Source organism: Puntigrus tetrazona, chromosome 20 (genome assembly GCF_018831695.1).
Source record: "Puntigrus tetrazona isolate hp1 chromosome 20, ASM1883169v1, whole genome shotgun sequence".
Classification (NCBI taxonomy): domain Eukaryota; kingdom Metazoa; phylum Chordata; class Actinopteri; order Cypriniformes; family Cyprinidae; genus Puntigrus; species Puntigrus tetrazona.
The window spans coordinates 2,015,497-2,030,509 of record NC_056718.1 but is presented as its reverse complement, the minus strand read 5'-3'; the positions used below and the strand labels follow the sequence as shown (position 1 = coordinate 2,030,509).

Genomic DNA, 15,013 nt, shown 5'->3' with positions numbered 1-15,013 from the left:
TTTGCACAAACTTTAAAGCCCACAGAAGTCAACTGTGCAAAACCATCTTAGAGGAGTGCTGTTTCAGAATGGAAATCCGTTTGTGCTGCATTCTAAGTTTAAGACTATATTTTTAGGGATCATTTCTATAGTTTTTTGCTTGGAAATGTGTTTTGAAAGCGTTTGTCTCCCAACCCATGATGATGAGTTGTGATGCTCCTTTCTGAGAGTGAATCAAAGATGGAGCTGTGGCTTTGGTTGCAGGCTCTGTTGTTGATGAACGTTCTTTATTGCTTCTAGCAATATAGACGAAAGGGGTGTGATCTGAGTGGAGTTGCTATGATTTGTGTTAAAATTTATATTGATTGTAAATGAAGTTTAAGAATTCAAGGTTTCTTCCCAATGGTGTGGTTAAGTTACTTTGAAAAACACAACTCAAAACCAAGCACAGGTTTAGTTGCAAGTTAGATGTGATAAAATTGTTTTTAAGCAGATAAGTGAATTAAACCATTTGTCTGACAAAGTGATTAGTGTGATAACTTTGTGGGTTGTTGATGCCAGTTGTTCAGAGTGTTTAAAAGCAAGTGAAAGACAGCTCCGACGTGTCAAGAAAACACCTTTTGAAAACCAGTGGCAAATATCTGGTTGAAAGTGCAATCTATTACATGCCATTCATGTAATGGCATTTAATATTAAGTGTCTACATTGTTGGAACTACTATTCTTGTTTTGTACTTTTATTGACATTATTGTCTCATATATCAATATGGTTTTGAAGAACTTCTGTGTGTGTGTGTGTGTGTGTGTGTAAAGAGCAACACGCTCACAAAGGACAGGACACTGTCCAGAGCCGACACCTTGATGAACTCTTGCTGAACTCACCCCCAAGCAGATTCCGCCTAAATGATATCTAATCAGGATCAAGCACCCACAAGAAAGGAATGTGCCCTATTGTAACCTTTTTATGGGGGTGGCTTTTTCTTTATGTATAAATAAAGATGTGTGAGGGGCTGCGTTTCAGAAGCAAACTGAAGAGAGCTGGAAACAGTTTGCTTCCCTTGCAACTGAAGCGACGTCACTTGCAAGTTACACATTTGGAACAAATTCTCGTGTCTCTTATTGAGTCTTGAATTATTGAGTTGTCTTCGGGCAGGTAAAGAACCTTAAAGGGCATCCAGACCCAACATTAATTTGGTGTTTCCGCCCGTTACCAACATGGCAGATCGGAGAAGAGGAGGACGGAGAGGACCTGAGAGAATATCTCTGCGCAGAGTCGGGCAATAGACGCCTGTCTAAAAATCCTCCTCGTGAATTCGTGGGAGGTCAGTGAATCTCCGTCTGCAAAAATCTACTTCTGCGCTGTCTGACGGTGACCACTTACAGAAGACATCTCAGCGCTAATCAGGTAATTATAAATCGTTGTTTGAATGCATGCAATAGAGTTGTGTCCCGGACAAGGCTAGATGCCTGTTTTCTGATTGAGTGTTAGTTACACTGAGCGATAAGTTTCGCTCGGACGAGGCTAGATGCCCGGCTAGATGTCAGTTCCGCAACAGATTCTAAGTAAAACGTTAGATACGTTTTTGTCGTCGACCCATGAGGCTAGATGTCTACATGTCAGTGTTTTTCTGATTGAGTGTTAGTTACACAGCGATAAGTTTCGCCGGACGAGGCTAGATGCCCGACTAGATGTCAGTTCCGCAACAGAATAAAATTTCTGAGTAAAACGTTAGATGCGTTTTGTCGTTGACCCACAAGGCTAGATGTCTACATTTCAGTGTTTTTCTTCTGATTGCTGCAACAGAATAAAAATTTCTGTGTAAAATGTTAGATACGTCTTGTTGTCGACTCATAAGGCTAGATGTCTACATTTCAGTGTTTTTCTTCTGATTGCTGCAATAGAATAAAAATTTCTGTGTAAAATGTTAGATACGTCTTGTTGTCGACTCATAAGGCTAGATGCCTACATCTCAGTGTTTTTCTGATTGAGTGTTAGTTACACAGCGATAAGTTTCGCCCGGACGAGGCTAGATGCCCGGCTAGATGTCAGTTCCGCAACAGATTAAAATTTCTGAGCAAAACGTTAGATACGTTTTGTCGTCGACTGAGGAAAATTTTGTGTGAATGGTATGAATGATAGTATGTATGTTATTGATTTTACAAGGAAATCAATAAATTAAAGGGGAACATTAGGAAAAGTCACTAGTTGAATCTTTCTTCACATTATCGTGAAACAGTGACTTTCACATAGAATTTAAAGGGTGGTATGATTCAAAATTGAGAAAACTGGTTGAGTTAAACGGCTATACCATGCAGACTATTAGAGCCTGTAGAAGCTTGGTATAGTGGACGATTTCATTCAACGTGTGGTTTATCATTGAATCATACCTAAAAATGGGGAACGATAACAGTAAACTGTCAGGAGATGCTAAATTCATGGAAACATATGCCCCGGTAGCTGCAGATACCTGGTGGAATGGACAAAGAAATATCCATGGTTTCAAGGCAAGTTAATTCTGCCTGAGTGCAGTAGATTGGTTGAGGCACTGACAATATGCATCTCATTAAAAAGGGAAGTAAAAGCTCGGTGTACGAATTACAAATAATTGAAGCAATGAAATGGTTAGAGCAGGCTGGAAAAAGATCTCAGGAGAGGAGAGAAAAGTAAATCAAAAGGCTCAGTTTTGTGCATTACAAAAGAAGATCCAGGTGACATAGTGGGCGACCTCTGCTTTTTACGTGCACAGGAGGCACGACAGGAGGAACAAAGAATAGAGCAAATACGCAGAATACAGAATGAAACAGAACAAACAATACACGCAGAGATGACACAAAGAAAGATATAGGGACCCTAGTACTGCAACAAATGCTGCATTTAGCCCCAAACAAACATCATATGATGAATCTGTCAGTGCTTTACATGCACATGAACAGAAATATGGCTATAGTAAAGGGACCTCTTCCCCACCACCATACATACCCCAACATGATCAGGGTCAATTTTACCCATCCATTCAGGTCCCAAATCCTCATTTTGGAGTGAATGGGGACCAAAATAGATGCATGTTGGTTTATAGCCCTGGTCCCAAAATGAGCTGAAAGAGGCAGTCGATGGACTAGGTCCTCTCGATAACATAATACAATGGGTAGATAACCTTAAAATGTTGGTCACCACTTACAATTTGAATGGAACAGAAATAAATATGGTGCTGAGAATGGGTCTGAAACATCGATATGGAGCCGTAAGGGAGACTATACTGGACAGAATGCTGGAGGTGAAACATTAGCACCCAATTCAAATGTTTTAACTAATGCATTTGATGCAGTATGCCTGAGAATCACCACTGGTTTGGCTACTAGGCCAGACTATGCAAAAATAGCACAGTGTAGACAGAAAGAAGGTGAAGATGTATCTGAATACAGATCAAGAATGGAAACCGTATTCCAAGCTAATAGTGGAATACCAATAAATGATGATGCAGCAAGCCCTTATCAACAGCACCTAAAGCAGGCCCTCCTCACTGGTTTTCTACCACCAATCTCCAGCTTTATTAGAAAGCACAATGTTAATACACCCACCGATGGGGTAACACCCATCATGAATTATGCTGCACAAGCTCAAGAGGTGTTAAAAGATAGGAAGTCTAAGACAGCCCAGGCCCAGGTCTTAGCCCTGATAGGTGACCTTGTGCAGGTTGGTAAAGGTATTACCACTGAAACCTAAGACAGAGCAACAACTGTGGATCAAAGAAGGGGATGAATTGAGAAATTAACTTTATAGATATAAAGGCAAAATATGTTCATCACGAAGTTTGTTTAAAACAGTCATAGTATTGACACATAGGCAAGCGAATGTGTCAACAGGAGGGATGGTGCACAGGGTAGAACAATACTTCTATGCACCAGGCTTTATAAATTACTCAAAAAATTTTTGTAGATCATGCTTGATCTGCTGCAAACACAACTCACAGGGAAATTTAGGCCTAAGCGCTGTAAATTTCCAACACCAGAACACCCTTTTCAATTTATTCACATGGACTTCATTGAATTATCACCATGTCAACAGTATAAATATTGTCTGGTCCTGATTGACCCTTTTTCTAAATGGGTAGAAATTGTACCAAGCAAGCAGGCTGACGCACTGACAGTAGCAAAAGCTATGAGTAAGATGCTGAAATTGATGGATGTTGCAGGTGCAAATGGCCTGCCAGATACTCCTTTGTCTCCACAGGATCAAAAGGTGAAACCGGTGACAGCATGTTGATGAAAGTCATCAAACGAAAGAACTGGTCGTCACCAAGGTGGGAGGGGCCGTATACTGTATTCCTGACCACACCCACGGCATTGAAAATCGCTGAGAAAGCCACGTGGATTCACCAGAGCCACTGTAAACTGCTGAACGCCTGGGATTCGAGTGAGGGTGGAAGTCGGCCGGTATCAAAACCTTTGGCTGCTGAAGAAACCAACTAATCCCTCACTCCCAGCTATGGGTCTCAGGGTTCCCCAACCCAAATGGGTGGTAAGTGGACTCGGGTGTGTAGTAGGTTTTGCTGCCCTCCTCACCATCATCATCAAAACTGTGAAAAGGAACATTGTGAGACTGAAAAGATGGACAGACAGCCACCCGGACGAGTGGATGTGGAAAGCTGTTGTACGTACATTCCCAACTTGTAGTTGGTAATGGCCAGAGATAGTAGAGTGGGATCAGAGTGGGAGCCCCTGTCATGGCTTAATTCAGGAAGCTGGTGGAAAAATCTTTTGAAAATCTGTGCTTCTATCATTGTTGTTTTGATTTTGTTTTGTTTATTCAGGACCTGTGTAATCCCTTGTATCAGATCAATGTTACAAAAAAAAATGCTTGCTAACACAATTGTGTCTTACACTCTGCTACAGCAGGAGGCCCGAGGGACAGGAAGAACAGGGAAAGAGCCCCTGTCAGGCAGGGAATATGGTAGGCTAGGGGTTCAAAGGGCTCCCCTGTACAGTGAAGTAAGACTGCAGAGAAGTGGAGGTTTCTGATGATCATTGTGTAATAATGTCAAACAGGAGGAAAATGTTGGAACTACTATTCTTGTTTTGTACTATTTATTGACATTATTGTCTCATATATCAATATGGTTTTGAAGAACTTCTGTGTGTGTGTGTGTGTGTGTGTGTGTGTGTAAAGAGCAACACGCTCACAAAGGACAGGACACTGTCCAGAGCCGACACCTTGATGAACTCTTGCTGAACTCACCCCCAAGCAGATTCCGCCTAAATGATATCTAATCAGGATCAAGCACCCACAAGAAAGGAATGTGCCCTATTGTAACCTTTTTATGGGGGTGGCTTTTTCTTTATGTATAAATAAAGATGTGTGAGGGGTTGCGTTTCAGAAGCAAACTGAAGAGAGCTGGAAACAGTTTGCTTCCCTTGCAACTGAAGCGACGTCACTTGCAAGTTACACATTTGGAACAAATTCTCGTGTCTCTTATTGAGTCTTGAATTATTGAGTTGTCTTCGGGCAGGTAAAGAACCTTAAAGGGGCATCCAGACCCAACATACATAATGTTTTTTTTCCTCTTGTGGAGATCTTGGTTGCTGAGTACAATAAAAATTGTTTTATGTCAAATGTGCCATTGAAATCTGAGCAAAAAAATTCACAATATTGTTCTGAGATTAGGTGAGGCCCATGTACAAACTGGTTCATGGGTTTACAACGATCGCCGCCTATTAGCAAATCATTGAAAGTTTTGAGACTTGAGCACAATTATTTGGCATGTTGTGCTTCTAAAAGATTTTCTACATTTTCACTTTGACTGGTAGACAACAAAGGAGCACCCAGGAGGCTATATAGGCAGGTTGGTATTCCACATCTTAGGTTGACAGTAGACTTTGAGGGGATTGGGAACGTGCTTTTAGCTGTAAAGCAGGGGTTCCCAATCCTACTCCTGGTGATCGACTCTCTTGCAAAGTTCAGCTCCAAGTCTAATTAAACACACCTGAAGTAACTAATTAAGGTCATCAGGATCGCTTGGAAATTAAAGGCAGGTGTGTTTGATTAGAGTTGGAGCTGAATTTTGCTGGAGCAGGATTGGGCACCCCTGCTCTAAAATTTGCAGAAAGTTTGCACAAACTTTAAAGCCCACAGAAGTCAACTGTGCAAAACCATCTTAGAGGAGTGCTGTTTCAGAATGGAAATCCGTTTGTGCTGCATTCTAAGTTTAAGACTATATTTTCAGGATCATTTCTATAGTTTTTGCTTGGAAATGTGTTTTGAAAGCGTTTGTCTCCCAACCCACGATGATGAGTTGTGATGCTCCTTTCTGAGAGTGAATCAAAGATGGAGCTGTGGCTTTGGTTGCAGGCTCTGTTGTTGATGAACGTTCTTTATTGCTTCTAGCAAAATAGACGAAAGGGGTGTGATCTGAGTGGAGTTGCTATGATTTGTGTTAAAATTTATATTGATTGTAAATGAAGTTTAAGAATTCAAGGTTTCTTCCCAATGGTGTGGTTAAGTTACTTTGAAAAACACAACTCAAAACCAAGCACAGGTTTAGTTGCAAGTTAGATGTGATAAAATTGTTTTTAAGCAGATAAGTGAATTAAACCATTTGTCTGACAAAGCGATTAGTGTGATAACTTTGTGGGTTGTTGATGCCAGTTGTTCAGAGTGTTTAAAAGCAAGGGAAAGACAGCTCCGACGTGTCAAGAAAACACCTTTTGAAAACCAGTGGCAAATATCTGGTTGAAAGTGCATTCTAATACATGCCATTCATGTAATAGCATTTAATAATAAGTGTGTACATAATGTTTTTTTCCTCTTGTGGAGATCTTGGTTGCTGAGTACAATAAAATTGTTTTATGTCAAATGTGCCATTGAAATCTGAGCAAAAAAATTCACAATATTGTTCTGAGATTAGGTGAGGCCCATGTACAAACTGGTTCATGGGTTTACAACGATCGCCGCCTATTAGCAAATCATTGAAAGTTTTGAGACTTGAGCACAATTATTTGGCATGTTGTGCTTCTAAAAGATTTTCTACATTTTCACTTTGACTGGTAGACAACAAAGGAGCACCCAGGAGGCTATATAGGCAGGTTGGTATTCCACATCTTAGGTTGACAGTAGACTTTGAGGGATTGGGAACGTGCTTTTAGCTGTAAAGCAGGGGTTCCCAATCCTACTCCTGGTGATCGACTCTCTTGCAAAGTTCAGCTCCAAGTCTAATTAAACACACCTGAAGTAACTAACTAAGGTCATCAGGATCGCTTGGAAATTAAAGGCAGGTGTGTTTGATTAGAGTTGGAGCTGAATTTTGCTGGAGCAGGATTGGGCACACCTGCTCTAAAATGTGCAGAAAGTTTGCACAAACTTTATAGCCCACAGAAGTCAACTGTGCAAAACCATCTTAGAGGAGTGCTGTTTCAGAATGGAAATCCGTTTGTGCTGCATTCTAAGTTTAAGACTATATTTTCAGGGATCATTTCTATAGTTTTTTGCTTGGAAATGTGTTTTGAAAGCGTTTGTCTCCCAACCCACGATGATGAGTTGTGATGCTCCTTTCTGAGAGTGAATCAAAGATGGAGCTGTGGCTTTGGTTGCAGGCTCTGTTGTTGATGAGCGTTTTTTATTGCTTATAGCAATATAGACGAAAAGGGTGTGATCCGAGTGGAGTTGCTATGATTTGTGTTAAAATTTATGTTGGTTGTAAATGAAGTTTAAGAATTTAAGGTTTCTTCCCTATGGTGTGGTTTAGTTACTTTGAAAAACACAACTCAAAACCAAGCACAGGTTTAGTTGCAAGTTAGATGTGATAAAATTGTTTTTAAGAAGATAAGTGAATTACACCATTTGTTTGACAAAGTGATTAGTGTGAGAACTTTGTGGGTTGTTGATGCCAGTTGTTCAGAGTGTTTAAAAGCAAGTGAAAGACAGCTCCGACGTGTCAAGAAAACACCTTTTGAAAACCAGTGGCAAATATCTGGTTGAAAGTGCAATCTATTACATGCCATTCATGTAATAGCATTTGATAATAGGTGTCTACATAATGTTTTTTTTTCCTCTTGTGGAGATCTTGGTTGCTGAGTACAATAAGAATTGTTTTATGTCAAATGTGCCATTGAAATCTGAGCAAAAAAATTCACAATATTGTTCTGAGATTAGGTGAGGCCCATGTACAAACTGGTTCATGGGTTTACAACGATCGCCGCCTATTAGCAAATCATTGAAAGTTTTGAGACTTGAGCGCAATTATTTGGCATGTTGTGCTTCTAAAAGATTTTCTACATTTTCACTTTGACTGGTAGACAACAAAGGAGCACCCAGGAGGCTATATAGGCAGGTTGGTATTCCACATCTTAGGTTGACAGTAGACTTTGAGGGGATTGGGAACGTGCTTTTAGCTGTAAAGCAGGGGTTCCCAATCCTACTCCTGGTGATCGACTCTCTTGCAAAGTTCAGCTCCAAGTCTAATTAAACACACCTGAAGTAACTAATTAAGGTCATCAGGATCGCTTGGAAATTAAAGGCAGGTGTGTTTGATTAGAGTTGGAGCTGAATTTGCTGGAGCAGGATTGGGCACACCTGCTCTAAAATGTGCAGAAAGTTTGCACAAACTTTAAAGCCCACAGAAGTCAACTGTGCAAAACCATCTTAGAGGAGTGCTGTTTCAGAATGGAAATCCGTTTGTGCTGCATTCTAAGTTTAAGACTATATTTTCAGGGATCATTTCTATAGTTTTTTTGCTTGGAAATGTGTTTTGAAAGCGTTTGTCTCCCAACCCACGATGATGAGTTGTGATGCTCCTTTCTGAGAGTGAATCAAAGATGGAGCTGTGGCTTTGGTTGCAGGCTCTGTTGTTGATGAGCGTTTTTTATTGCTTATAGCAATATAGACGAAAAGGGTGTGATCCGAGTGGAGTTGCTATGATTTGTGTTAAAATTTATGTTGGTTGTAAATGAAGTTTAAGAATTTAAGGTTTCTTCCCTATGGTGTGGTTTAGTTACTTTGAAAAACACAACTCAAAACCAAGCACAGGTTTAGTTGCAAGTTAGATGTGATAAAATTGTTTTTAAGAAGATAAGTGAATTAAACCATTTGTTTGACAAAGTGATTAGTGTGAGAACTTTGTGGGTTGTTGATGCCAGTTGTTCAGAGTGTTTAAAAGCAAGTGAAAGACACCTCCGACGTGTCAAGAAAACACCTTTTGAAAACCAGTGGCAAATATCTGGTTGAAAGTGCAATCTATTACATGCCATTCATGTAATAGCATTTAATAATAAGTGTCTACATAATGTTTTTTTTCCTCTTGTGGAGATCTTGGTTGCTGAGTACAATAAGAATTGTTTTATGTCAAATGTGCCATTGAAATCTGAGCAAAAAATTCACAATATTGTTCTGAGATTAGGTGAGGCCCATGTACAAACTGGTTCATGGGTTTACAACGATCGCCCCCTATTAGCAAATCATTGAAATTTGAAAGTTTTGAGACTTGAGCACAATTATTTGGCATGTTGTGCTTCTAAAAGATTTTCTACATTTTCACTTTGACTGGTAGACAACAAAGGAGCACCCAGGAGGCTATATAGGCAGGTTGGTATTCCACATCTTAGGTTGACAGTAGACTTTGAGGGGGTTGGCAACGTGCTTTTAGCTGTAAAGCAGTGGTTCCCAATCCTACTCCTGGTGATCGACTCTCTTGCAAAGTTCAGCTCCAAGTCTAATTAAACACACCTGAAGTAACTAATTAAGGTCATCAGGATCGCTTGGAAATTAAAGGCAGGTGTGTTTGATTAGAGTTGGAGCTGAATTTTGCTGGAGCAGGATTGGGCACCCCTGCTCTAAAATGTGCAGAAAGTTTGCACAAACTTTATAGCCCACAGAAGTCAACTGTGCAAAACCATCTTAGAGGAGTGCTGTTTCAGAATGGAAATCCGTTTGTGCTGCGTTCAAAGTTTAAGACTATATTTTCAGGGATCATTTCTATAGTTTTTTGCTTGGAAATGTGTTTTGAAAGCGTTTGTCTCCCAACCCACGATGATGAGTTTTGATGCTCCTTTCTGAGAGTGAATCAAAGATAGAGCTGTGGCTTTGGTTGCAGGCTCTGTTGTTGATGAACATCCTTTATTGCTTATAGCAATATAGACGAAAGGGGTGTGGTCCGAGTGGAGTTGCTATGATTTGTGTTAAAATTTATATTGATTGTAAATGAAGTTTAAGAATTTAAGGTTTCTTCCCAATGGTGTGGTTTAATTACTTTGAAAAACACAACTCAAAACCAAGCACAGGTTTAGTTGCAAGTTAGATGTGATAAAATGTGTTTAAGCAGATAAGTGAATTAAACCATTTGTCTGACAAAGTGATTAGTGTGAGAACTTTGTGGGTTGTTGATGCCAGTTGTTTAGAGTGTTTAAAAGCAAGTGAAAGACAGCTCCGACGTGTCAAGAAAACACCTTTTGAAAACCAGTGGCAAATATCTGGTTGAAAGTGCATTCTAATACATGCCATTCATGTAATAGCATTTAATAATAAATGTGTACATAATGTTTTTTTTTCCTCTTGTGGAGATCTTGGTTGCTGAGTACAATAAAAACTGTTTTATGTCAAATGTGCCATTGAAATCTGAGCAAAAAATTCACAATATTGTTCTGAGATTAGGTGAGGCCCATGTACAAACTGGTTCATGGGTTTACAACGATCGCCCCCTATTAGCAAATCATTGAAATTTGAAAGTTTTGAGACTTGAGCACAATTAATTGGCATGTTGTGCTTCTAAAAACATTTCTACATTCTCACTTTGACTGGTAGACAACAAAGGAACACCCAGGAGGCTATATAGGCAGGTTGGTATTCCACATCTTAGGTTGACAGTAGACTTTGAGGGGGTTGGCAACGTGCTTTTAGCTGTAAAGCAGGGGTTCCCAATCCTACTCCTGGTGATCGACTCTCTTGCAAAGTTCAGCTCCAAGTCTAATTAAACACACCTGAAGTAACTAATTAAGGTCATCAGGATCGCTTGGAAATTAAAGGCAGTGGCGTTTCTGAATGGAAATCCGTTTGTGTTGTGTTCAAAGTTTAAGACTATATTTTCAGGGATTGTTTCTATAGTTTTTTGCTTGGAAATGTGTTTTGAAAGAGTTTGTCTCCCAACCCACGATGATGAGTTGTGATGCTCCTTTCTGAGAGTGAATCAAAGATGGAGCTGTGGCTTTGGTTGCAGGCTCTGTTGTTGATGAGCGTTCTTTATTGCTTATAGCAATATTGTAAGAGTCTTTCTTTTCTTGCAGAACAGAATCCAGAGTTTGGCTTTTTTTTTCTCGCCTCTCCTCATGTAATGTTGTACTTCTTTATTTCTGTCATCCCATCATATCTACCCCCATCTTGTATCTGTATGTGGATGGGATGATGGTCCAAAGCATTTCACTACATGTCGTACATCACAAAATTGCCTATATCAGTTGTTTCATTTCAATTCAGTAATGCAAACCTTAGAATTTAAGTAGGTCAAAAACAGCAGAAAGAGATTTTTTCATTTCAATTTCTTCAATCCTTCCCTGTGCATTTGACGTGCAGGCCTGTCACACTTGATAATAAGGTAAATTTGATTATTTACTTGTTTAAATGAATTTGTATAGTCATTAGACATGTGCCACAAACTAGTGGGCCCTCCCAGTTTGTAACAATGCCAATGACCAGACATAAGTATTTGTCCTAGAAGACCAGCTGCATTGCTGAATAGGTCTCAATTTTAAAATTTGTAATTCACTATTGTGTGACTGTGGCCATGCAGGTCCTATGCACCTTGCGATATTCACATACACTAAGTTCATAAGACCACAAGATTGCACAAACGTTTTAAAATGAAATTAAAAAAATTATATTTAATTTTCCCTATATGTTGAAATTATGTGTAATGTGGTAAATTTGAATAATTTAGACCTGGAGGTTTTATGTTTAGTACCAGGTAAATGTGTCATGCGATTACAATGATGAAGTTGTGTATGTTTGTGTGAAAATGTGTGTGTAGGAGATGGGTGATGTTTAGCCTACCATAATTTGTGTTGCGTAATTTAGATCCAGTGCTACACTGGGAGGTCATGGAATTATTCATTCAGTGTTATGAGGTGTGAATGACCCCTTGTAGTGTCTCCACACCCATCTTCTTGGTGTAAGTTGGTGTAGGTGTGACCAGACCTCCCTGTGGAATTCATTCCCCAGGGTTGACAACAGTCAATCTGAAAAAGAAACAGACAAGAGAGAAACTGCAAAATTTTGAGCCTTTTTACAAATTGCTTAATGACTGTAGGGCCCTGGCTTTCCTGTAATGGCCACGTCCAAACAGTTATTGCTGGTGGTTACAACCTAGGACTGCACACCATCAGAAGCAAATTTGTTTTAGTTTACAAAGCCATATCATGGTCATGATCATGCTTTGAAACTACAAGGCTAAAATTAAAAAAGTGTTAATGATCAGATTTGCATAAATTTGACCATTTCCATCTCTGCAGTCTGTAAAGACTTGTGACTTTCTGCCTGACTTTTACATTACACACAACTTTAATAATATGTCCAGAAAAATGAACTTTCCGATCAGATTTCATGTCTGCCTTCCTTTCCAAGGAGGAATGGTTTGGTTTGCTAGTACATGCGCCACTGTGTTTGCGGGTTTTTTCTTTCTTTGCAAGAAGCAAGACTAAACTCATACCTTCCCTTGTTACTGGGTGGCAGATCAATCAACTCAAACTTAAAGCATCATTTTAGTTGGTAAATTCTGGACACATTATTTTTCTCATTGGAGATTTTTGCACTAACAGAGGATAAAGAAGTTCTTTCTCATTAGCCCTATAATTCCTTTCATTTTGCTTTCTTACCAATATCTTTCCCCACTTGCTATTTCTCTCTTTCTCGTCTTCCAGCACTAACAGTGCTCCCAGATTTCCCTACCAGTATGCTTGGCTTTAAGAACCTTCCCATGCTGTTTGTACTTGGTCCATATCTTAGATACAGCTGACTGTGAACAGTCCACATCTTTGGCAACCATGCGTGAAGAGTTACCTTCTTCAAGAAGTTTGTCAATCCTCTCTTTGGTTTCAAGAGACATCTCACTTGTTGGAGCCATGACTCTTGCCAATCCACTTGGTCTAGCAGCCCTCCAAGGTGTGATAACTGCAATGCTTTCAACTGCAGACTAACTGAGACAAGTGCACAATTAAGGAAAGGAAATTGACTGAATGAATCCTTATTTTTTCCTCAGAATTGAATGATTCCATATTTTTTTCCTCAGAATTGAATGATTCCATATTTTTTTCCCTGTGCTTGCTCTATAAAAGTAGCATTTGTTGACTATCACAATGTTTTTTCTTCATTTCTTTTAGTGTTTCTGAATGCCAAGAAGTTGCACTTTGGAATGACTTCATGATTGTTTCATGTTTGTGATCTGAGTTTGTTCTACAGAATGAAATGTCTGAATGAGGGCTCGTCCAAGACTGGTGGTTCCATATTTTTTGCCAGGGGTTGTATAAGGCGTCAAGACGTGTCCAAATACAGTGTCACGTTCACTTCCTGCATCATCTGCTTCTACTTCATTCTTGGTGGCAGTATAGATGTATCCTTCGCTGCCTTCAACTTTTTTGCACTTTTGATGTTATTTCTATAGCGAAAAATCACTGTTACATTAGTTATCACTAAATTCTCTCTCTCAGTATACCACTGCCTTAGAAATCAGTCTTGTGAGTTAAGTCAGTTGCCCAAGTTTCCAGATATAGCCTCGACCTCTAAGATCAGGACTGAGCACTTCTGGTAGAAACATATAGATTAACAAATAACTGCCAATACGATAAAAATGTAAAAAAAAATATATTGTAATATATTGTATTTCTGTGAAATAATGCTGATTACAGAATGTTTGCCACAACTAATGTAATGAGGTCACAGGTATATATTTCCAACTTTATTATCAGAAATGATCAGTTTTCTAATCTGTATTTTGTTCTGCATAACAAAACGTAATTAAAAATAAGAGATTAACCACATAAGCTGGATGCAACTGGACAATTAAAGTTGCAGACATAAACAATAAATATTTCACCAAATGTTTTATTTTTTTCCCAAGAGACAATAACAAATTAGAAATTAGAAATTTAGAAATTATGTTTATCGAGAATCACTGTGGAATGAGACAATACTCTGCTTACACGCTTTTGGTTCAATGACAATCCTGCTAGAACTATACAAGTGCCAAGTGCATACACCGTGTGATTGAGGACTAGCGTGTGGGAATATGCTGATGAATTTGCTTATAACAGAAACATTTCCAGCTGTGTCAGCATTTCAGTGCACAACTGTTTTCTGTGCTGTGAAGAATAATGCAGTGATGCAAGCATTTACAATATAGAAGAATTACAAAACCATGCAGCAGAAAATACCAAGTGAAGGTGTATAGTAGTAATAATAAGCGTTTTCACACAAAAAAATACACACCACAAAATTTTAACCTCACGCTTTGGGCACATTATTCGTATGTGGTTTACTCACTTATGGACTTGTTATGACATAACTGTAAAATCCAGATAAGTTAAAGCCTGCTTGGGACAAGACATATTTCTCGTAAATACACAGTAAATTATCACCGTTTCAGTGTATTTGCAGACTGAAGCAGTGTTAATTTAACACTGGGCATCGTACTATGTAAGTTATATTGCATCTTTTTAAGCAGTGATACTGAATGTCTGACCTGCCACTGCTTTTTTCTTACACAAGCACCCTATTGAACCAGGACACTAATAAAAAATAACAGAAATAATACAAAAATTTTTAATAAATTTGGTAAAACAATAATCACTGTGTAGTCTGCACCTGAATATATCCTTTATAAAGATTTGATGTCAAAAATGAGTCTAGACTAATTACCTTACCTGGACCCTTGTCACTTGAACACTGCCCAATCTTCACTACCCCTGCAGCACGATGAGGACACCAGTTCCCGTTTATTTTGGACACCTTTTTCTTCTTGGACGCTGATTTTGTTAATAAAAAGCTTCTCCGAGGCCTGACG

At 39.1% G+C, this 15,013-nt stretch overlaps 5 non-coding genes and 1 pseudogene across 5 annotated transcripts; all 6 read left to right on the top strand.

Annotated features, from left to right (window-relative positions):
• Nucleotides 1-100: 100 nt before the first annotated feature.
• LOC122325646 lies at nt 101-312 on the top strand. Its single transcript, XR_006247383.1, has one exon. It is a non-coding gene; the product is annotated as a small nucleolar RNA U3 (small nucleolar RNA).
• Nucleotides 313-6,183: 5,871 nt separating this feature from the next.
• On the top strand, nt 6,184-6,393 carry LOC122325636. Its single transcript, XR_006247374.1, has one exon. It is a non-coding gene; the product is annotated as a small nucleolar RNA U3 (small nucleolar RNA).
• A 1,029-nt stretch (nt 6,394-7,422) lies between these two features.
• On the top strand, nt 7,423-7,634 carry LOC122325658. The gene has a single exon (XR_006247394.1). It is a non-coding gene; the product is annotated as a small nucleolar RNA U3 (small nucleolar RNA).
• A 1,032-nt stretch (nt 7,635-8,666) lies between these two features.
• LOC122325666 lies at nt 8,667-8,879 on the top strand. The gene has a single exon (XR_006247402.1). It is a non-coding gene; the product is annotated as a small nucleolar RNA U3 (small nucleolar RNA).
• A 1,038-nt stretch (nt 8,880-9,917) lies between these two features.
• On the top strand, nt 9,918-10,129 carry LOC122325649. Its single transcript, XR_006247386.1, has one exon. It is a non-coding gene; the product is annotated as a small nucleolar RNA U3 (small nucleolar RNA).
• Nucleotides 10,130-11,036: 907 nt separating this feature from the next.
• LOC122325669 lies at nt 11,037-11,230 on the top strand (annotated as a pseudogene).
• The last annotated feature ends 3,783 nt before the right edge of the window (nt 11,231-15,013 follow it).